Genomic DNA, 25851 nt, shown 5'->3' on the forward strand with positions numbered 1-25851 from the left:
GGCTTCCAGCTCCATCCGTGTACCTGCAAAGGACATGATCTTGGTCCTTTTTATGGTTGCATAGTATTCCATGGTGTATATGAACTATATTTTCTTTATCTAGTCTATCACTGATGGGCTTTGGTCATGTCTTTGCTGTTGTGCATACTGCTGCAATGAACACATGAATGCATGTATCTTTATATTTTTATAAAAGATTTTTATTCTCTTGGGTATATAACCAGTAATGGGATTGCTGGGTTGAATGGTATTTCTGGTTCTCACTTTCTTAATCTGAAAATAGAAATAATGTAGTTCAGCAGTAAAGCTGCTGAGGGTTTATTTATTAGATTAAATGGTTTTGATTTTCTGTACTTATATTCAGGTATACAAGGCCAGAGTGAAATCTTAAAACTGTCCCAAAGGCAGAGTCCTAGGGAGAAGGCAGTTACTGGACTGCAGTAATTGTAATGTTGAGAGAAAAGCTAGGACAACCGAAGAACTAATGAAAAACAAGGATCAATAGCATTTCTTCGAATAACGTCTGAATATCAGTTGCTCCTCTAATGTCAAATATTTTCATGTATAACCAAATAGATAAATTTCATGTTTTAAGATAAAACTGAGTTTGATCTACTTCTAAACACAACTGTGTTACAGTGTTATTAATAGAATTGTATAATGGAATCTCAGTATTTTTAGAGACACTGTAGAGAGATAAACTGTATTTCCCATAATGAAGAAGATTGCTGAGATAATCCTCAAATGTCAAAAACTGAGAAGGAAAGATGGAATTTAATAGATTTATAGCCTGTGAATCATTGTTCAATTTATATTCTCTTAATATGTGTCAATGTGTCACCATTCTTACAGCAGAGAGCCCTTCTAAAAGAGAATCATACAGTTTCTGCAAGGACGATCAATATCTTTTAAAATTTTCCTTTTGCATTTGTGTTGGGTAAAAACCAGGTATCTATATGTAACTATAAGAAATATTAAATAATGCAATTTCTCACATTTTCACATATCAAATTTATGGCAGTCAAAATCAGTCACTCAAAAATATAAATTTTAACTTGTGTTGACAAGGTACTTTGTTATGGAGGACTCATTAATTAAACTGTGGTTTATCCACCTAATGGGATACTGGGTAGCTGAGTTCTCTATGTATGGATGTGAGGAAGAAAATAAAGAATAAACTGTTAAATAAAAATGTGTACTTTACTGATAATAATATATTTTATATTTTTAAAATAAAGGTAATGAAATTAAGAATATGTATTTTTATGTGAATGTGTGCAACTAAAAGACAATACATGAATACATTTTTTAAAACTAATAAAATAGGTTACCTATATAAGACAGAGCTAAAGAGGTAGACAGGAATGCAAATGGAATAAAGCATTCTAAATATCCATATATATTCATATTTATGTATTCTGATTTTTGAAATATTACCTATTACAAATCTTAAATTAAAAAAATAGTTATCCAATATCTTTTGGATGTGTTAATGAACTCAGTAAAACAATAAAAAGCTCTTAAATGTGTTATTAATACCAAGTGACTTGCTTTAAAATTTTTATCTAGAATAAACAAAAGTTTACTGTAATTTGTCCATAATTGTCTTATAAGGTTTCTTTACCTTTGCCATTGTCATCATTGAAATGTCTTACTGAAAGAAAAGAAGACTCTTACTTATTTGTCTAAATTCCTCAAAATGACAAATTAATGTTTTAGATATAGTTAGTGTTTACTTTGTGTATTTATTTTAGCTTAAAACCTAAGGCCATATTGAATGGCAATGAGTCAAATTTATTTTGAATTCATTTCTATTTAATCTAAATAAATATTTATTTAGCATGTAATATGTTCCCATGAACATATTCTACTGAAATAGTTGCTATGAATCTTATACTTTGGTTGTGTTTGAGAGTGAGATGGTTAACAAGAAAAACAATAAATAAGTCAATTATATAGTGCTAATATTAAGTAAGTCTCAGAGAAAAATGAAAAAATAGTATCGGAGTTTAAGTAAAATTATTCAGAGTGCCAGTCAGTGTGAGTGTGGGGGTAAAGGGTTGATTAGATTTTTAAATATATTGGCCAGTGTAGACCTCATTGAGAAAATGATATTTGAGCGAAAACTTAAAAGAGATTAAATAAATGGCCAAATTGATATTTGAGGGAAGAATATACCAGACAGATAATATTATTTATCTAAAGCTTCAAATAAGTCCACCCCCTAAAGCAATTAATGTGCTTTATTTTAGTTGTTTCACTGAATTTTCATGTCAATAAAAGAGAGAGGCTCTAAATCTGTCCCCTCCCTTTTTTTCTTTCCTTTCTTTTTTCTCTCTTTCTTTTCCTCCTCCTTCTCATACAGTATCTCTGTTATATACTTCAACATGCTAAGCACCCAATAAGGAGGGGTTGGGAAAGATAACATACAGGAAAATGGAAGAATACATGAGAATGAAGACTGATAATAAGATTCAGTATAAAGCATTGCTCAGGATTCCATTTGATATATTTTTATTAAAGAGCTAAATGGATTTGTCACCAAGAGATATTCTGCAGAATCACTCTAATATATGTGTGATTAAAATTTAAAAAAAAAAAAAAACAAGAGTAACTTATATTTGCTGCATTGGGCCTTATTTCCTTGTATTTTTAAATCGCAAATTGTGTCTGCAATTCAAAGGAAAATAAAACTATGTACATTTTCAGTCACCTGACTCTCAAAATATTTTTACTTCATTGCCCTTGATCATTCTCCATTCTTTGAATAGAAAAATATGCCAATGTTTGCATATTCATGTCTCTTAAAATATTATCAACACCTTGAGAACAAGACATTTTATACTATTAAATAATATATCATTGAATATATGTGAACATTTTCAACTTTAATTAGTTTACTTGGTAATGTCTTCATTTTCTTTTGCATTTCTGATCTTTTCTTAGCTTATAGTTGTGTCCAGTTTTAATTACTAGGATTTATGCTTGCAGGATCCAGAAGGAAGGGCAGCTGTTAAAGTGCCTGTAGGATTAATCTGAAGACTAGAGAAAAGTCCATCCTATTTCTTAAAACAATCTAAGAGAAAAACAAAGTCCACTGAAAAAGAAGTTCTCATTTTAGAGGATAATTGGCTTCCGTTCTTAAAAATAACAAATAAAATATGGAACAATTTTAGAGAAACGAGCTTGCATATTTGCTGAAGTATTCTCATATCAAACTAGAACAGATTGATAGTCAGGGCTCAAAAACAGATTCTGGATAAAGTTATAAATGATAACATATTTTTATTTTTCAATTTGGTAATTGAAAAAAATAACATCACATCCCCTGACATCTAACTATATCCCTGTGCAGACATCACTGATATTAAAGAACATTTGGATTATCTTCAAAACTTATTTAATGAAATTTGTTTTATGTTTAACTGGATTTAATGCTAATGGTAATCTTGTAGCATGCATGTTTATCAGGAATTTTATTTTTATTTACTTGAAATTTGTGTACATAAACAATTTTTTATATAAAGAATGAATCAGATATGTTTGGATACTGTAGATGTATTGCTTTTGTGTTTGTTCATAAATGACAACCTGATTAGCATAGAAGTATTGACTCACACTTCTTTCTCATCAAACTCTGAACTGGTGAATCCTTTGTTTTTTAAAATGTGTTGAACAATGAGAACACATGGACATAGGGAGGGGAGCACTACACACTGGGGTCAGTTGGGGGGAAATAGGGGAGGGACGGTGGGGGGTGGGGAGCTGGGGAGAGATAGCAAGGGGAGAGATGCCAGATGTAGGTGATGGGGAGGAAGGCAGCAAATCACACTGCCACGTGTGTACCTATGCAACAGTTTTGCATGTTCTTCACATGTACCCCAAAACCTAAAATGCAATAAAATATATAAATGGGAAAAAAATTTAGTGTTAAGAATCTAAAGCACGCATGACTTTGGCTCTTTTGTGGCTTTTTTTTCTAGCTTTTTAAAAAATTTATTTTTTAATTTCCAAATTGAAAAATAAAAATATGTTATCATTTATACCTTTATCCAGAATCTGTTTTTGAGCCCTTGCTATGGATCTGTTCTAGTTTGATACAAGAGTACTTCAGCAAATATGCAAACTAGTTTCTCTAAAATTGTTCCACTTTTTCGTTCTAGTGTGGGGGAACACTTAAAATTGAGATCTACCCACTCAATGTTTTTTGAAGTGCACAATGTCATACTGTCAATATAGGCACTATGTTGTATAGCAGATTTCTGGAACTTATTCATCTAACATAACTAAAACTTTCTACCTGTTAAACACAATTTTCCATTTTTCCATCTACCCGGTCTCTGGCAATTACCATTCTACTTTCTGTTTGTGAGTTTGACTATTTTAGATACCACATTTCAGTGGAATCATGCAGTGATTTCCTTCTGTGATTGTTGGATCATATGATAATTCTGAAGTGAAACTGTAAAACTACTAGGAGAAAACATGGGAAAAACTTCATGACATTGGGCTTGGCAATGATTCCTTGGATATGACATCAAAAACTCGAGTAACAAACACAAAAATAGACAAGTAGAACTACATCTGCTATGGTTTGGGTCTGATTTGTCCCTAAAAAAACTCAACATGGAGATTTAATCTTCAAGTGGCACTGTTGGAAGGTGAGGCCTACTGGGAGGTGTCTGAGTCATGGCAGCAGAACCCTCATGAACAGATTCATGCCTTCCTGCCAGGGCAGTGGCTGAGTTCTCACTCTTGGGAATGGATTAGTTCCCTTGAGAATGGGTTGGTAGAAAGAGTCTGGCTTCCTCCACTTCTTTCTGCTTCCTCTCTTGCCGCAAGAACTACTGCAAGAAAAATATAACTCCTTTCATTAATAAAATGGTTTAAAATTGATCATAGTATGATGAATTAATTAAAGAAGTTTGTTTTTAAACAAGATATGAAGTAAGGAATCAGACAGAAAGTAGAACTAACATTTCTTTTAAATCTCAAAAGTTAATGTCTTTGTAAGGCAAGGCAATGGTAATCAGCAGGAGTGGAGGAATATGTGAAATAAAATGCTAAATCTAACAGAAAAGAAAATTTGCTGATTTTTTTTCAGTGTATTCAGATGTCAAGTAAGTGTTAAATGAGAAAACATAATTTTTTATTTACGTATTTTATATAAATTTATCCTTTGTTTATTATATAATGTTATAACAATGAACAAATTTTAAAGCTGATTCTACCACTTTTTGACTTTGGACAAGTAATTACCATCTTTCAGCCACTTTCCTCATCTGAAATGGAATCTCTACATGATTGTTGTCTGGATGAAGTGAGACAAAGGCTGTAAAAGCTAAAATAGAATATCTAGTACCTGTGCTCAATGGGCAGCAGATTCACTTATTGAGAACCTTCTTTGTGACACATACTATTCTAAATACTCAAGAGGAAAAGGAATAAGGTGAATAAGTCATGTTCTTATTCCTGTCTTTTAAATATCCCCCAATCTATCAGAAGAGACAGAGAACTACTCAGAACATTAGAGTAAATGAGGCATGTACCAGGAAAGATGCATGCACAAAGTGTTATGGGAATGTGGGAGGAACGACTAATTCACCTCAAGAGAAGTCAAAAAGAGGTTTTATAGGAATGATGACTTCTGAGCAAAATTGAGCCTTGTAAATTTTCTAGGTCAAAACATTTTGGAAGAACAGCTTAAGGAGAGATTCACCGTACTATTGGTTAAACAAGTGCAAATGTGGAAAGACATGAAGTTAAAAGACTGCATGAAGTATTACTTTTCTGAATTATATCTGGGGATAAAACCTTTTGCATTCTTTGCTTTCCTGGCTTTGTCCTTCATTACAGAACAACCTCCATGTGTTCAGTTGAACCCAGAAGGCCACTTTCACTCAGTGCCCTACTGAGTCATCTCATTAGGCAGCTGTGCCTTTTCAGAGCTGGATACAAAGATGTGGGTGGCTGTGTAAATGATGTGGAAGGGTGACCAGATGTATGTCAACAAATTCAGTGCCCAGGAGAACCAAATGATGATGTCAGTAGGAAGATTTGTTTTAATGAATGAATAGATAGGCAATAACCAATGCATATATTTAAGAGCTTGGCAGAACAAGCCATCATATCCAGTATTTGACATTGAACCAAACTGGCTCCACACTTGTACATCTGGGCTTGTTTTACATCATATGACTCATATAGACCATAGCCTTTCCTAATCAAAAGACATAGAGTAGTTGAATGGATAAAAATGCCAACAATGCAATTATATGTTGTCAATAGGAGACTCACTTTTGATATAAAGACACATATCTGCTGAAAGTAAAAGAACTGAAGAGGATAGCCAGTGCAAATCATAACCAAAACAAATTGGCCGAGCACGGTGGCTCACGCCTATAATCCCAGCACTTTGGAAGGCCGAGGTGGGTGGATCACAAGGTCAAGAGATCGAGACCATCCTGGTCAACATGGTGAAACCCTGTCTCTACTAAAAATACAAAAATTAGCTGGGCATGGTGGCACAGCCTGTAGTCCCAGCTACTCGGGAGGCTGAGGTAGGAGAATTGCTTGAACCCAGGAGGCGGAGGTTGTGGTGAGCTGAGATCGCGCCATTGCACTCCAGCCTGGGCAATAAGAGTGAAACTTCGTCTCAAAAGAAAAAGGAAATCAGGGTAGCAATACTTACATCAAACCAAATAGACTTTAAGACAAAAACTATCACAAGAGGCAACAAAAAGCCATTATATAATAAAAGGGTCAATTCACTAAGAATATATAGCAATTATGAAATATATGCAACTAACTTTAGAGCACTCAAATATATGATGTAAATATTGGCAAACTGAAGAGTAAAAAAGACAGTAACACAATAATGGTAGATTTCAGTACTCTTTTTTCAATAATGGATAGAAGAATACCTAGTGAGATGATCAATAAGGAAATAGAAGTCCTAAACAATAGTATAGACCAAATGGACCTCTCATACATACGTAGAACATTCCACTCAACAGCAGGATAATATTTTTCTCAGATAACATTATGCTAAATTTAAAACGCCAACCCCAAAAGACAAATAATGCATGATTCTGCATATATGAGTTACCTAATGTAACCAAACACACAGAAATAGAAAGTAGAATGCTGGTTGCTAGGGTTTGGGGCAAGGGGTAATGGAGGATTGTATAATAGCTATAGAGTTTTAGTCATACAGTATGGAAAAGTTCTAGATATCTGTGGTACAACAATGTACATATAGTTAACAATACTGTACTATAACTTAAAAATTAAGAGGATAAATTTATATTTGTGTTTTTGATCAGAATAAAAAAGAATTTGCTAGAATATACTGATATGTAGAAAGAAAGCCCAGAAAATTTCATATTCTGACAAATACTTAAATCACATTCAATTTAAAATTCTGTCACATTAAAAATAATTATATCTTAAAACCTAGACATATTATTTCTAGATACTTATGGTGGATGGGTGGGATTGAATGAGATTGGGAAATAGAAATAAAAGGGAATAAACAAGTAAAGTAAGGAGATCTTGCATAGGTCAATGACGTAAATGGGCCATGAACTGAGGATGGACGTGAACTTTGCAATGAGAGAGGGAGTGAGTGAGAGAGAGGGAATGAATTTGAAAGCAATGTAAAGCACAATCAGTCCTGAGGCATACAATATAATAATTTTTCAAGTAAACAAACTTTATCAAGCCCAAACTACTCCAAATATATATATGGATATTTTCCATTCCCTCAGTTTCAATAGCTCTCTTACTACACTAACTTCTAGGGCCTCTCCAAGTACGTGAGTCAGAGCAGCATTTAGCAAGTCTTTGGTAATATTGCAAGGCAGTATCTGCTAGTCTCCACAGTAAACACTCCAAGTAGATTACTTTTTCTAGATCTGGCATAAAGTCAATAAGATTACTGATATTTTTTGGTAGCATTTAACAGATGAGCTCAGTAAGTAGGTTGTCACAAGGAAGAGAAAAGAATAAAGGCAAAACTACTATCCAGTAATGTATTAACATAAGAAAAAATGATCCTTATTTTGTGTAGCCTGGCCAAAAATTGACAGAATTAAAGAGAAAAATATAAACATTAACATAACTCATGTTACAAATTAATTATAAAGATAAAATCAGAACATGGCTTATGTCATTCTGGTTCGAGTAATGAATGATACTTCTAGAATTATTTTTTAAATGTTGTCTAATCAATAGCTTCATTCATGTCTTCTCTTTTACTAATGATTTTTGAGGTGCCTAGTGTTAAGTGGATAAATCCTGGTAATTTTCTATGTTTCTGGGCTAGTGACTTACTTTTTTCTGTAATGCACATTAAACTTATCTGGACATTTTTTATATCATTCCAGATCAGTCAGAGAGTTAAAGAAGTATAATGTGATTGGAAAGATTCTCCAATATACTGGTAAGTTTAAAAAGCAAATTCCTGAGTGATATGCATCATATAGTTCCATTTTGGGGGTGAAAATGTGTACTTATAGATTTTTAAAATTTTTGGAAGTATATAAAACAAAATACTAAGAATGATTATATCTGAATTTTTTGGATTACGTATAATTTGTAATAAAACCTAGATTATTTATATAAAAATATATTTCTTTTTAGAAAATAAAAGGCAAAATGTATATTAGTCTAGCATTTTTGTATTAATAGGGTAGCATTGCTAAAATGTTTTGTGATATATGCCTTCAAGAATAACAATAGAGACTTCTGTCATTTCTTAAGATTAAAAATAATAAGAGAAATAAACTATATATTTAAATGCATTATATCCTTGTATGTGAAGTGGAGGTATCTGTCTTAAATAATTTACCCTGATATTCTGATCAGATATATAGTAGCAAATTATTGCCTAGAAGGACGTTATGTACATGAACAAAACTGGGGCTGACAGTTTGTTCAGTTTGTAGCAGTTCGGATAGTTTCATTTAAAGAAAAAGAAACTTTTTTTTTTTTCATTGTTTTAATTATACTTTAAGCTCTGGGATACATGTGCAGAATGTGCAGGTTTGTTACCTAGGTATACACGTGCCATGGTGGTTTGCTGCATCCAACAAACCGTCATCTACATTAGATATTTCTCCTAAAGCTATCCCTCCCCTAGCTCCCCACCCCCCAACAGACCCCAGTATGTGATGTTCCCCTCCCTGTGTCCATGTTTTCTCATTGTTCAACTCCTACTTATGAGTGAGAACATGCAGTGTTTGGTTTTCTGTTCCTGTGTTAGTTTGTTGAGAATGAAACTCAGATCCAATGTGGCTGAAGAAATAAATAAGCCCAATGGCAGTGCAGACTTAGGGATTTACTGATAAAAATGGACCAAGAAGGGCATCATGAAACCAGATTCTTTGGCTATGCCATCCTTAATGTAATTTTTTTTTCCTCACGTTGATTGGAAGATGGCTGCAGCATCTCTAGGCATGATAGCTTGATACAAGGGTCTAAAGGCATTATATTGTCCAGCCCTACTTGTGGCTCTTTCTTGGACATGAAGAAAAACTTTCCAAGAAGTGGCCAGAAAATTTCCCCCACATCTCATTTGCCTTTCTTAAACCACTCTGACAGTGGGGGTGAGTACTGACAGTATCTCCCAAATGTATTGCTTACATATCGGCCCTGTTTGAAAAATTTGGAAGCCACTGAGTTACAAGATGAATTCCTCATATTACTAGGGTTATTTTCAGTTATGGGTATAATAGATATTTCTGTACATATCTCCCTGGGTGCCTATGTTCGTAGTATTAAAACTGATAGTCAGATATTTCTTCAGTGTTACTGATGTTAAACTGCCCACAGAGCGATTGCAACAGTTTACACTCCACTTATCGTATCAGGGCTCTGTTGCCTGCTATTTTTGCACAAACTCTTGGTAAAACAAGACTTTTAAAATTTTAACTCACTTGTTGTATAATGATATCTGATTGTGATTTTATTTTCCTGGGTACTAACGAACACAGACATCTCAGTTCCTTTATTAGCAATTTTTCTTTCAGTTCTGTGTTGTACTTCTTTAAAGCCTTTGCCCATTTCTTTATTGAGATGATTTCCCCTTACTTATTTTTAAGTTCTTCTATATTTTCTGGGTTCCATATGCCATATACATTCATATTATCTTTGTACATTTTCTTTTCTTTCTTTCTTCTTCTTCTTTTTGTTTTTTTTTTTTTTTTTTTTTTTGAGGCAGAGTTTCACTCTTGTCGCTCAGGCTGGAGTGCAATGGCGCAATCTTGGCTCACTGCAACTTCTGCCTCCCTGGTTCAAGTGATTCTCCCACCTTGTCCTCCCAAGTAGCTGGAATTACAGGCATGCACCACTATGCCCAACTAATTTCTGTATATCTAGTAGAGATGGGGTTTTACCATGTTGGTCAGGCTGGTCTCGAACTCCTGACTTTAGGTAATCCACCCGCCTCAACCTCCCAAAGTGCTAGGATTACAGGCATGAGCCACCATGCCCAACCTCTACATTTTCTTATACTATCTTATTTATTTTAATTAAAATATTCCAGTCAGTAAAATTCACTTTTGAAATACAGTTCTATGCACTTTTAAACATTTATAGTGTTTTGTAGCTACCACTACAGACACAAGAGAGAACAATTCTGATATCACAAAGAATTCCATCATGCTACCCTTTTGTATTCATACCCTTCTTCCACCTCTAACCTTGGTAAACTACTGATATATTTCCTGTTTTCATATGTGTGCCTTTTCCAGAATGTCATATAAGTGAAATCATCTATAGATAACTTCTTTGGGTTTGGTTTCTTTCAGTCAATCTAATGTATTTGAGATTCATCCACGTTGTATCAATAATTCCTTCTTTTAAATTGCTGAGTGGTATTTCATTGCATGGGTGTATCATGGTGGGTTGACCAATTCACTTGAAGAACAACATTTAGGTTATTTTTAATATTGATGATTGCAAATAATGATCCTACAAATATTAATTTATAGATTGTGTGTGAACAATATCATATGTTTCCAATACTCTAGGATAAACACCTAGAAGTGGAATTGCTGAATCATCTAATAAGTGTATGTTTGACTTTTAAAGAAACTCTTACAATATATTTTGATGAAAATAAGTTTATAAATGTGAATGTGAGAATCTTTACTATTTGTGTTTTTGTGTCTTATTTAATAAATTCTTTCATTCCCTTGAAAGAAGAGGGATATCATGGAGATTTTCTGGTATATTATTATCTGAAATCTTTACAACTTTCCCTTCTTGTATAGATCGTTAGACCACCTGGAATTGAAATACAAAACTTCAAGGCCACAATCTCTTTAAATGTTCTGGCAATACATTGGGCTAATTTTTGGTTTACTTTATAGCTATTTTCCCTATAATAATAATGTTTCTGTTCAATGCAAAAACTATTTTAAAGGGAAAACACAATCCGAACAAATGGGGCTGCGAATCTCACAATATTATTGTCATTGAATTGAATTGAGTTGAATTAGAAATTCTTGCAAGTGGTTTATTTCTTTGTTTTTTGTGTAAATATAATGATAGCAAATACAGTTATCTACCTTTCAAAATAGGCAATAAAAGCATGATATCTTCAATATGTATTTTCCCAAGAAAAAAATAGCATTAATAAAATAGCACTAGACAAATAAGAAAGTCAGCAGGAATAAGAAAGTATGAACTTGATTGAAATTTAACAAAATCTGAACTGAGATTTAACAGCAGCATGGAAAGTTAAGCTACTTTATCATTGCCCTTTAATGAGTTGTCCAACATGAGACTGGTTTACAGCAATAGAATCTTTCCTAGTATTTGTTATGATTTTTTTTCCCATGAAGTACTTTCCTGACTTTATACCTCAGTATACAAATGGGGAAATGTTAATCTGCAACTCTCTCCATGAAACATCTTGAGGGCCACTTCTAACATCTTTCCAATGGAATAAAATAAAATGTTTCTTATCTTGAACTTGTTTTTGGGATCTATACTACTTCCTGAATACAGCCTTCATAGATTGGGTCTCTTCAATAAATGGTGTTGGGAAAATGGTATATGCAGAAGAAAGAAATAAGACCCTTATCTCACACCATATTAAAAAATTAATTCAAACTCGAAGCCTTAAATGTAAGGCTTTTACATAGAAAAATATAGGGGAAATGCTTCAGGATATTTGTCTGGAAAATGACTTTATGGATATGGTCTCCAAAGCATAGGCAGCCAAAACAAAAATACACAAATGGGACTATATCAAACTAAAATTCAGCAAAGCAAAGGAATCAGTAAACAGAGTGAAGAGATAATCTGCAGAATAGGAGAAAATGTTTGCAAACTATATATCTGATAAGGGTTAATATCTAAAATATATAAAGAACTCAATAACAAGAAAAAAAAATCCTAATTTTAAAATGGGCAAAAAACCCGAGTAGACATTTCTCAGAAGAAGACACACAAATGACCAACAGGTATATGCAAAAATATTCAGCATCACTAGTCATCAGGGAAAACAAATCAAAACCATGAGATATCACCTCAGTCTTGTTAGAATGGGCATTAAAAAAAAGACAAAAGATAACAAATGTTGATGAGAGTGTAGTGATAAGGGAACATTATTAGCCATTAGAGAAAGCAGTTTGGGAGTTCCTCAAAAAATTAAAATAAAACTACTGTATAATTCAATTCTCTCACTACTGAGTATGTATCCAAAGGAAATGAAATCAGTATGTCGAAGTGATGTCTGCAGTCTCGTATTAATTGTAGCATGATTCACAGTAGGATATGCAATCTACTTAAGTGTCCATCAACAAATAAATAGATAAAGAAAATATGGTATGTATACACAATGGAATACCATTGAGCTATAAATAAGAAGGAAATCCTGCTATTTGAAATCACACAGGTGAACCTTGAGGACATTATGTTAGGTGAAATATGCCAGACATACAAAGACAAATATCTCACAATTCAATCATGTGGAATCTTAAAAAGTTGATTTCATAGAAATAGACAGTAGAATAGTGGTTACCAGAGGCTGAGCTGTTGTGTGTTGGCAGGGAGAAGGAGGAGCTGGGGAGATTTTAGTCAGAGGATACAAAAGTATAGTTCAACAAAAGGAATAAATTCAAGGGATCTATTAAACAGCATGGGGACTGGAGTTTATTATGACATGGTATACTCTTAAAATACAATGTCATATCAGAGTGGATATTGAGTGTTCTTACTACAAAAATGATTATGTGAGGTAATGCATATTTAATTAGCTAGATTTGGCTATTTCACTATGTATATATACTTCAAATCATCATGTTGCATAAAACAAATACATACAATTTTATCTATTTAGATACATAGATGAAATACATAAATAAATTTGAAAAAAAATTTTTTCCCTCTTCTAAAGGCTAGAAGTTCAAGATCAATGTGCTAGCAGTTTCAGTGCTTGGTGAATGTTTGGTCTTTGCTTTCTTTCTTTTTTTTTTTTTTTTTCCAAAGCCTGTGAAATTTTATTTATACAAAAGAATAAAAATGGCTATTTAATAGGGAACAATTTAAACATGTTTTTCTATTTTTTCTGTTCCTTGCACATGAATCTGCTTCCAACTTAGATTTAGGATAGCTAGTTACTATATACTCCCCTTGCAAAAAACAGAGCCAAGTTTCCCAGTTCGCTTATGATAAACCAGATTATTTTCAATTATGAGTATCATGAAAGAGATGACCAGATATGTCAGCAGGAATGTATGAGCTATACAGAGGCAATACAAAAAGACCCCAAAGAAATAAGACGATAAAAACAAGAGAAAAATAAGAAAACACAAAGCAATATAAGAAAATGCCAGATATTTACAGCCTCCATCTGAAATGTGACTTGTGTTCTACTTTCAGCATAAAACAAAAGCAGAGAACATTTCTTGATGAGTATCACAGATGAACCTGGTGCCAGCCAGTTTAGGGGGAGACATTCATTCAAAGAAGGGAGAAATGCACAGTTAGCAACTTGCTAGGATTATAACCATGTCTTGATCTTCCTGCAGTTCTGTTATTAAAAATGACATAAAGCAAAAAATCCAATGTATTAATGAAATGACTTGTTTGTCACCACATTTAGAACAAACTACTCAAAGTCACAGGCACTGAGTCTGGGAGAGCAGAGGTGGCCACAAACTCAGGTGAAGGATGTTTACCTTTGTGAGGTCAGAGAAGGGAAGCAGAGCTCTACAGCCTGAAAGCTTCTGCACTAATGTATCTTCTAATAGTCAGCTTGTGGTTTTTTGTTTAACTTCAAATCAGTCCTGTGGCGGTTTTTATTCTTTCGCATTTTATGGCTGCTGTGGTGACTCCCTAAGGAAGTAGATGAGGCAGACTTCTGAGGCTTCCCTCCCTGAACAGATCCATCCAGATCCTCAGGGCCCTCCTGGCTGGGCTGGTTTTCCTGACCACCATGGAAGTCTGGAGCAGTGCTACTTTCCATCCCACTTCCTGGCTCCCTCTTTTCAATGAGCTAGTCCTGAACTCCTGCCAGTGCACTTCGGCAGCTGCTGAGGTAACAGGATTTACTGAAGAGCTGCTCATCTTCCTTAAATTTCTGATTCCTTCGATCGTTTTTCTATTGGAGTTTTTATTTGGTTGGTCAGATACCAATCCCAGCCAGGTGTAATATTGTCATACATCTGAGTGTCTTCCAGGTAGCTTCCTTCAAAAGCATAGATCTGTTGCTCCAAGTTTGTATTGTTTCCGCCAGCCCCTGCTTCACTTCACAAGCTCCGCCAGCTCCCGCCGGGTATCTGGGATCTGCCTGGTGGCACCAAGTTGTGCATCACCATGTTGGGCTGGGGTGGGCAGCCTGGTCTTTGCTTTCAAGATGGTCCCTTGAATGCTATGTCCTCACATGTCAGAAGGGACAAAAGGCAAAAGAGGATGAATGCTGTGTCCTGACCTGGTGGATGAGTATAAGAGAAGGAACTGATTTTCTCAAGCTCTTTTATAGAGGCCCTATTCTCACCCATGAAGGCCATGCCCTTATGACTTGCTCACCTCCTAAGGGCCACATCTCTTAATGCTATCACATTGGCCACTGAATTTCAACACATGAATTTTGGGGACATATTCAGACTATAGCATATCCTATTCTTGCATTTCATATATCACTCTTAAGACTGCACATTACACAATGCCTATAACTTAGGCATAGCTTGAAATATAATGGCTGATGGAATACCTCTCTGAGAAACATGCAAAGGATAAGAAAGTCCTCTATATTTCTCACTCTTTACACCTAGGATCATTCTAAAATGAAATGAAAAATAGTTGGGTGACAACTGTATTTCCCCTTCTAAAGAATTCTAAACATGCTTGAAGATAACTGGTTAGAAAACAAGATTAGAATGGAAGTGGATGAAACCATAACACAGACAAATAAAAACCATTAAAAGTTCTTAGAGAGTTTAAGACTAAGTTTTCAAAAGCAATTGCAATAAAAACAAAAATTGACAAGTTGACAAGTGGGACCTAATTAAACTAAAATATTTCTGCACAGCGAAAAAACTACTGACAGAGTTAAACAGACACACTTCAGAAGGAAAGGAAATATTCACAAATCATGCGTCTGACAAAGGTCTACTATGCATTATCTATATGGAAATTAAACAATTCAACAAGCAGAAAACAGGTAACCATTTTAAAAAGTGGGTGAATGACATGAACACACACTTCTCCAGAGAAGACATAAAAGTAGCCGACAAATATGAAGAAATGTTTCACATCAGTAATGATCAGAGAAATGCAAATCAAAACCACAGTGAGATTCCATCTCACACCAGTCAGGATGGCTATTAATAAAAAGCCAAAAAAAAAAAAAAAAAAAACATACTGGCCAGACTGCAGAGAAGAGGGGACAGTAATGTAAATTAGTTCAGCCACTGTGGAAAGCCTTTGGAAATTTTTCGAAGAACTTAAAACAGAACTACCATTTGACTCAGCAATCCCATTACTGGATATATATCCAAATGAAAATAAATCATTCTCCCAAAAAGACACATGCACTTGTGTGTTCATTTCGGTACTATACATAAGAGTAGAAACATGAAATCAACCCAGATGCCTATTAATGGTGGACTGGATAAAGAAAATGTGGTACATATACACCATGGAATACCACACAGCCATAAAAAGAATGAAAGCGTGTCCTTTTCAGCCACAGGGATGCAGCTGGAGGCTACTATCTGAAGTGAACTAAAGGAGAAACAGAAAACCAAATACCTCCCGTTCTCACTGATAAATGGGAGCTAAACAGTGTGTACACATGGACGTAAAGATGGGAACAACAAACACTAGAGACTACTAGAGGGGAGAAAGGGGAGAAAGGGCTGAAAAACTACTTATTGGGTACTCTACTTACTACCTGGGTGATGGAATCATTGATACCCCAAGCCTCAGTGTTATGCAATGTACCCATGTAACCAACCTGCACATGTACCCCTGAATCTAATATAAAAGTTGAAATTCAAAAATACACTTCTTTGAATAAGTGTTTTTTAACTCCCTTTCTTCTCTCTTTCTTCTTCTTGTTTCACTTTTCCGAAAGACTTAAATGAAATATTTTTAGTTCTTGTCTTTCATAATGAAAAGTAACTTTATTTCAAAGTTAACAATTTTTAAAAATGTATTTAAACATAAAATTGAAGGTTGTGTGATACTAATTATATTTGTTCAACTGAGGCCCCTGTGCCTGAAATCTGTGTGTGGGAAGAATGCACTGTCAAAAGGGTAGAATAACGAATCACTGTGGGAAGGCTGAAAATTGTCTGAATCTATCAAAATGTCACAACCAAATTAAGGTTTAATTAAAAACTAAGAAAAATCTTGTGTTGAATCCCACAAAATTGTTTTAGAAGATTACTCTTTGCAATATTAGTACTAAGTATTTTAGCTTCTTTCTAATTCACATATTACAAACCTGAATTTCAACTATGATGGATGCTCACGTTTTTGTGAGAATAGGATACTGGAAATATCTGGAACTTCATAACTAGAGATTTAGTATGCTATCCACCTCTGATGGGATGCTTTTGACTCAACTGGCCAATAAAAGTCAGTGAATATTCTCCAGGTAAGATTGGGGGCACTTACAATATAGTAGCTTTGCCATCAATGCTGCTTTTTCTCCTTCTGCCTCAATCTGTCCTCACATATGCTACAAAGTAATAGGATGGATCAATGCAATGACCATAAGATCATTATTTAGACTGCAGATTCCTCAGTAGGAGGAAGCAGACATCATGATATTTATATCCCCTCAGCTTGCACCAATGGAGTAAATAAAATGCTTAAAAAATTCCAAGAAGAACAAAAGTACTAAAAATACAAAAAAAGTATAATATTTAGCAATATCCATCTTATTTTTTTAAAGGAATTACATTTTAGTAAGGTCCATAATATTCTCATATGATTTGGGGTATATCTGATGTAATATTTGACTCACTTTTGAAATGTCTCCTTCACTTGGCTTCTAAGATAACACCCTCTTCCTTCCCTCCCCCTCCCTCCATCTACTTTTCAGTCTCCTCTGCTGACATTCCCTCATCTCCCTGCCTGTATACATTGGAGAGGCCAAATCAGTAAATCCAGGATTTCTTTTATATTCTAATCTCACTTTCTTGATGCTGTGACTCTAAATACTATCTACATGCTGATGAACTTATATTTCCAACGTGAGCTTCCCTCCTCAACTCTTGATTCTTAGAGGGAAAATTGACTACTTAATATCTTCATTTAGATGTCTAAAACACATTTGGAACCTATCATTTTCTAACCAGAACAGTCTTTGCCTTTCAATAAAGGACAACAATGTTCCAGTTACTAAGGCAAAAAACTGTCATCCTTAATGTCATTATTTCTCTTTCTCCCTCCATTCAAACCCACAGCAAATTCTGTAGCATTAGATACAAAATATGTCTATCATACATTCATTTTCTATGTTTCTGCAGTAGACATTTGATCTTACCACTTGGACCTTGCAACCTAATGTCTTTTCTCTAGATAGCAGCAGAGTAGTGCTGCTAAAATATGTTAATCCATGACAATTCTCAACTCAGAACTCTCTAGTACTTTCCATAGCATGCAGAATGTACACCAAAGTTCTCATAGTGGTTTAATTTGTCTAATGATCTGGGCTCAGTCTTATCACTGATTTCCTACAATATTCTCCTTTGCTCACTCCACTACAACTATACTGGCCTTCTTGTGTTATTCTAGAATACTAGGTAAGGTTTTACCCAAGACCTTTTTACTTGTTCCTAGCTAGAATTCTTCCTGAAGGTTTCCATATAATTTACTATGTCTCCTCCATCAGGTATACTCAACATCCACCTTCTCAAAGAGAACATCCCTAGACATCCTTAACTAAAAGTGCAAATCTTTTCTTTGCTCTAAACAACTAAAAAGGTTTCTATCCCATTTTCCGTCTTTATTAAATCCAAAAGAATTTACCAGCCATCTCACTATCTTGTTTGTTGCATTTTCCCCACACTTCATAAGGTTCATGTCACATGGTTGTCCTAGGGTAAGGTCAGCAAGGCATCTAGGTTGCAAAATTTAAGGAGACAGTCACTCTTAGGTCATGCAAGTCCATTCATGCTTGTCACAGCTCTACTTTCATAAAGGCAGAGATTTTAATTTATTTGTTAATGGATACTTTCAAAATGCCCATCATAGTGCCTGACATTAAGTGGATGTTTGCTAAATTCTTATTAGCTTAATGTATTTCAGATACTTAATAATAATTTCAGAAAACTAAGTATGTCCCAACTGGCACCTGCTGATCAGTACTGAAATTTAATAAGAACTTAATCTCCAGTGACCCACTTTGGTTAAGTTCTTTTACATTAACAAGTCATAAAATGCCTGGTAAAATACAGAAGCTCTCCTTTTTCTGCAGAGCATACATTTCAAGACCCCCAGTGGATGCTTGAAACCATGGATAGTACCTATCTATATATACTATGTTTTTTCCTATACATGTATACCTATGATAAAGCTTGATTTAAAAAATTGACATAGTAAGACATTAATAATAAAATAGAATAATTATAACATACTTTAATAAAAGTTATAATAAAAAATTTAATAAGTTATAAAAATAACATTTATTTGGTCTTCCTCTCTCTCACAATATCTTATTGTAATGGACTAGCCTGTTTCCAGACTTTGGTTGACCCCAGGTAACTGAAACCACCGAAAGAAACTGTGAATAAGGAGAGACTCCTATATTAAAACTTACCTATATAGGCATATGTTTACACCCAATTTAGATATGGAGTTGATAATAAGTAATTCCTTATCCTTAGATGGATACTTAAATCTTCTCCTACATCCAAAGATTATACAACACATAACTGTATTGGTCAAAAGCAAAACTCAAGGTGTTTGTATTTTGTTGAAACATAATATATGAGTAAAAAAGAATAATTTTTGATAGTCAACTGAAGAAATCTAGGGTGTGATATTACCAGAAAAGAAATGGAGAATATTTTTAAGAGACTTATCTAAACTGCAAAAATATAGATTTGAAGGGAAACTATGTGGACACAAGTTCTATTGTATTCTACTTACATATCTGGCATCCTACTCAATGTATGGTTGTGGGAGAATTATCAGGGTAAACCCTTTGAAGAAAGGGGAAGGTAGTTATTAAGTGATAGAGTCTCTGAGGACCTGTGGCCTCAGAGTTTTTCTCTGTGATTAGTATGAATGCTGAACACTGAAAGGATGCATGTTCACCAGGTAAGAGAGAAATCTGTAAGAAATACAGGCATATCTGAGAGATATTGCAGGTCCAGTTACACACTGCCACAGTAAAGCAAATATTGCAATAAAGTAAGAGGCATTTTTTTTGGTTTCTCAGTGCAAACAAAAGTTATATTACACTATTCTAACTAGTCTAAGTGTGCAACAGCCTTACATCTAAGGCTGTACAAAACTGTACATAACTTCATTTAAAAATACATTATTGCTAAAAAAATACTAACAATAATCTAGACTTTAGTGAGTCATAAACTTTTTTGCTGGTGAGAATTTTGCTTCAATGTCTATGGCTGCTGACTAATCAGGGTGGTGGTTGCTGAAGGTTGGGGCTATTATAATTTCTTAAAATAATACAACAATAAAATATGCATTGACTGACTTTTGCTTTCATAGAAGATTTCTCTGCAACATGTAATGTTGTTTAATAGCATTTTTCCCACAGTAGAACTGCTTTCAGAATTGGAGTGAATCCTCCCAAGCCCTGCCACTGCTTTGTCAACTAAATTTATGTAATATTTGAAATCCTTTTTTTATCATTTCAACAATATTCATAGAATCTTCATCATGAGTAGATTCCATCTCAAAAAACCATTTTCTTTGCTTATCCATAAGAAGTAACTCCTCACCCATTAAAATTATATCGGGAGATTGCAACAATTCAGTGACATCTTCAGGCTCCATTTCTGATTCTAGTTCTCTTGCTATTTCTATGACATTTGCAGTGACTTCTTCCATTGAAACCCTGAATTCCTCACAGTCATCCATGAGAGTTGAAATCAACTTCTTCCAAATTCTGGTTAATGTTGGTATTTTGACATCCTCTCATGATCACACATATTCTTAAATGGCATCTAGAAACAGTAAATGCCTTTTACAAGATTTTCAATTTATCTAGCTCCATCAGAGGAATCACTATCTATGGCAACTATGGCATTACAAAATGTATTTTTTACATAACAAAACTTGAAAGTCAAAATTACTCCTTGATCCATGGGCTGTAGAATACATATGGTGTTAGCAGGCATAAGAATAATATCACCTTTTTTTGTATATCTCCATCAGAGCTCTTAAATAATCAAGTGCATTGTCAATGAGAAGTAATCTTTTGAAAGAAATCTTTTGTTCTAAGCAGTAGATCTCAACAGTGGCCTTAAAATATTCAGCAAACCATGCTGTAAATAGATGTGCTGTCACTCAGACTTTGTTTTTCATTTACAGAGCACAGGTAGAGTAGATTTAGCACTAGCTTCATGTTAAAGTCACCAACTGCATTAGCCCTTAATAAGAGAGTCAGCCTGTCTTTTGAAGCTTTGAAGCCAGACACTGACTCCTCCTCTTAGCTGTGAAAGTCCTAGATAACATCTTCTTTCAATAAAATGTTGTTTCTTCTACATTAAAAATCTGTCATTTAGTGTATCCACCTTCTTCAATGATATTAGCTAGATCTTCTGGATAATTTGTGGTAGTTTCTATGTCAGCACTTGCTTTTTCACTTTGAACTTTTATGTTATGGAAAAGGCTTATTTCTTTAAACCTCATGAACAAACTTCTGCTAGCTTCAAACTTTTCTTCTGCAGCTTCCCCACCTCTCTCAGCATCATATAATTGAAGAGAATTAGAACATTGGTCTGGATTAGGCTTTGGCCTAAGGGAATATTGTGGCTGGTTTTATCTTCTATCCAGGCTACTAAAACTTTCTCCATATCAGCAAGAAGACTGCTTGGCTTTCTTGCCATGTGTGTTCACTGGAGTAGCATTTTCAGTTTCCTTCAAGAACTTTTCTTTTGCATTTACAACTTGGCTGTTTGTTGCAAGAAGCCTAGTTGTAGACCTATCAGGGCTTTTGACAGGCCTTTGTCACTAATCTTAATCATTTTTAACTTTTGATTTAAAGTAAGAGCTATGAGACTCTTGTTTTCACTTGAACACTTAGAGGCTATTGTAGGGTTATTCACTGGCCTAATTTCAATATTGTTAAGTTTCTGCAAATAGGGAGGCTTGAGCACAGGGAAAGAGATGAGGCTGGTCACTGGAACACTTAGAACATGGACAACATTTCTCAAGCTTGCCATTTTATATGGATAGGGTTCATGACATCTCATAAAAATTACAATAGTAACAGCAAAGATCACTGATCACAGATCATCGTAACTGACATAATTAATAGTAATACAAATAATAAAATTTGAAATATGAGAATTATCAAAATGTGACACCGAGACATGAAGCGAGCACTTGCTGTTAGACAAATGAAGTCAGTACACTTGCCTCATGCAGAGTTGCCATGCCATGGACCTTAAATTTGTAAAACATATAGTATCTTTGAAGTTCAATAAGGCAAGAACCATAAAATGAGGTATGCCTGTGTGGATAGAATCTATGAAAATGTTTTTGAATAAACCTGAGCAAAAGTCAGGAGAAGAAAATGCATCACAAGGAGAATTAACTGACAGGGAAGATACTTGACCAGTAATTCTCTATAGTTTCACATGAAATGCTGACCAAACAGAGCATCTATTAAAAGCTCAACAAAGGTGTAGTGAAGTTCAAAGAAATGATTAAAGGATAACCAAAGAAATGAAAAGCAGACTGGATTATTTCTGTGGGGAGAGATATTATAATCTAAAATATTCCAGAAGCAAGGTAATATGACAAGACATAGGGAAAATTACACTAGAGTGAAATTATAGTCAAGGTAGTAGTAGAAAGTAGTGAAGAAATTTTGTGATACAAACAGGTAAAGATCCAGTAAAGAATATAAATGATAAATATAGGCTTGAAAGATAATGAGTATCCAGAGTATCCTAAGTAATTTTCCTAAGGTGCATTGACCAAAGCATAAAGAATAGTTCTCATAACATATATTGAAAGAAACCTTTCCCAAAATAATATGTGACTCTGTAGATGAAAAGAACTTTGAGTTTTGCAGTAAAAATATTGATACAAAATAATTAACACTAAGAGATAATCCTATAAAGCTCATTAAAATCGAATAATGAAGAAAAAAGTCTTAATATATCCATGTAGGAAAACATACTCATGTACAAAGGAGAAAAATTTCTTCAGTGAAAAACATATTGTAAGAAGTTAATGGAACAACAAAAGATCTGGGTAATGTGATATATATACTCTTACCATAAAGGTGGAGATGTCCAGTCTGAAACACCAACTCAGGGACACAGCACTCTTGAAATCGTACTTGATCATATCTGAATATTCAAGAAATAGAGCAAAGAACTCAGATATATTAGTTTCCTATTGCTGCTATAACAAATTATGTAAACTTGAAGACTTAAAACAGCAAAATTTTAAAAAATCATCTAGTTTTGGAGTTCAAGAGTGCAAAATGTGTGTCACTGTACTTAAATCAGGGCATCAGTGGGATTTCTAGAGGGTTTAGGGAAAAATCCATTTCCTTGCCTTTTCCAGACCCTCGAGATTGACAACATTCCTTGGCTCATGGCCACTTCTTTCATTTTCAAACCCAATACCATAGTATTTTCAAATCTGTCTCTGACTTTTACATTATTAGCTTCCTCTGTCACTTGTAAACACCCTGGTGACTTTAATTGGATCCACTCAGATAAACCAGAATAATTTTCCCATTTCCATATTTCTAATCACATCTGGGAAGTTCTGCAACATAACATAACATGTTCACAGGTTCTGGGCATTAGAATGTGACTATTTTCAGGAGTTATTCTGGCTACCACAACAGTTATAGGGAAACCATGGTAAAGGACTGATATAAATATTAAATCTGTCTAAAAATAGAAATAAGACATATATTGTTTAATTTCAGCAATAAATTAGAATATACATATTACAAATAGAATAGAATGCACTTATAAATTTTGAACATATAAAAACTTTTTGATAAAATGAAGTAATTAAAATATTTTTAAATAATTGAGAGATATACAATAACTGAATGTAAAGGATGATTGTCTCTTAATGGTGTGATTTTGTGGCTTTTATTTATACTTTATTTTCCAGATTTTTATAACAGATATTTGAAATCAAAATAAATGTATACTAAAATGAAATAAGTTATCTTCAAACACACACACTTACATATACAAACATATATAAATTCATCATATAAGTACTAATCCAGACATTTAAAACATCCTTACATTGTGGATATAAACAAAAAAACAAATAGTGTAGAATTATAGTAGAATGATTTATATTCCTTTGGGTATTATAAAGACACATGCATGCATATGTTCATTGCAACGTTATTCCCAATAGTAAAGACATGGAATCAACCTAAATGCCCATCAATGATAGAATGGAGAAAGAAAATGTGGTACATGCACACCATGGAATACTAGCCATAAAAAAGAATGAGATCATGTCTTGTGCAGGCACATGGATGGAGCTGGAGGCCATTATCCTTAGCAAACTGACACATGAACAGAAAACCAAATACCACTTGTTCTCACTTATAAGTGGGAGCTAAATAATAAGAACACATGGACATATAGAAGGAAACAATACACACTAGGACCTGTCAGAGAGTGGAAGGTGGGAGGAGGGAAAGGATGAGGAAAAATAGCTAATTGGGTACTAGGCTTAATGCTGGATAATGAAACAATTGGTACAACACCCTTATGTCACAAGTTTATGTGACAAACCTGCACATATAGCCCTGAACTTAAAAGTTAAAAAAATAAATTTCAATGAATTAAAAAATAACATAAAAAAGAATAATATAAAATTAAGTATTTTATATCAAATTTAAACCATAACATCAAACATGTTTTTTTCTGATTTGCTTTTTTAAAACATATCTTCATTTTACTTGAAATTATTTTATAAATTTTAGTGGTTTGTATTAAAAGAAAAAGGAGAAATGGGGAAAGTATGAAAAGTCAAATGACTCATAAAATAGAAAGAGATCAGAGAGTGCAAAGGGACATCTTTGCAGATAAGAAAATAAGAATAGATGACTCATGGAGTTTAATCATCCAGTTCTCTTGCTTTGCATCAGGATTTGGTAAAGTGGGTGATAAATAATTGTCATGAGTTGGTTATTTTTATTTAAAATTCATTTGCCTACAGATAAGTCTCTATTAGTCTATTTGAGATACAGGGGATGGTAGATATATGTATCAACTAGCCAATATCCTGCTATCAATATGGTTCCATGAAGAACACATATTCTAATACAACTGACTCTAATGAACTATCACAATTCAAGTCTCTATTTCAGTACGATATAGTACCTTGACAAGTAGCTACATTACTTGGTTTAATTATCATGTACTAGGCACTGTTCAATAACAAAGTGAATTATCAATGACCAAAACAAAAGAATCTGTCCTTATTGAACTGATTTGTAGTGGGTAAGAAAGGCTACAAACAATACACACGGTAAATAAATAATTTAGAATATGTTAGAAAGAAGGAATTGCTATGGGTTAAAGAAAGGAAAAGTAGGTTTGAGCAATGGTGACAAGGAGTGCTGCGGTAGGGGGAAATTGGAAATAAATTGCAGTATGAAATGGGGTGGTCAGAAGGTGATATTTGAGCAGATTTGAAGGTTATGTTATTGCTAAACAAGAAGCTATCTGGAGACTACAGCTGACAGAGGATACAGATATAGAAAAGAGATTCAAAGTAAAAATTGCTTGGGAAGTGGTGTCAGCAAGATGGCAGACTGGGTGATCCTGACTCTCACCCCTAAACAAAAACAATGATAAAATCAATAATTTGTGGAAAAGGATACATCTGGGAGAAGCCCTGAGGTAGTTACGGGCAGCAGCAATCCATAGGAGTGCAGAGTCCAGGAATGGCTAATAGAAAGTGGTAGGAAGCATGAGTCTTTATAATAGAATGATTTATAATCCTTTGGGTATATACCCAGCAATGGGATTGCTGGGTCAAATGGTATTTCTATTTCTAGATCCTTGAGGAATTGCCACACTGTCTTCCACAATGGTTGAACAAATTTACACTTCCACCAACAGTGTAAAAGTGTTCCTATTTCTCCACATCCTCTCCAGCATCTGTTATCTTCAGATTTTTTAATGATCG

At 34.1% G+C, this 25851-nt stretch overlaps 1 pseudogene across 1 annotated transcript; it reads right to left on the bottom strand.

The window, feature by feature from the left end:
• Positions 1 to 13865: 13865 nt before the first annotated feature.
• LOC116551519 lies at positions 13866 to 15210 on the bottom strand (annotated as a pseudogene). Its single transcript, XR_004268984.1, has one exon. The product of XR_004268984.1 is annotated as a chromatin modification-related protein MEAF6 pseudogene (transcript).
• Between the last annotated feature and the right edge of the window lie 10641 nt (positions 15211 to 25851).

The sequence above is a fragment of the Sapajus apella genome, unplaced genomic scaffold, assembly GCF_009761245.1.
Source record: "Sapajus apella isolate SASKATOON/1434 unplaced genomic scaffold, GSC_monkey_1.0 scaffold10, whole genome shotgun sequence".
NCBI classification, from domain to species: Eukaryota; Metazoa; Chordata; class Mammalia; order Primates; family Cebidae; genus Sapajus; species Sapajus apella.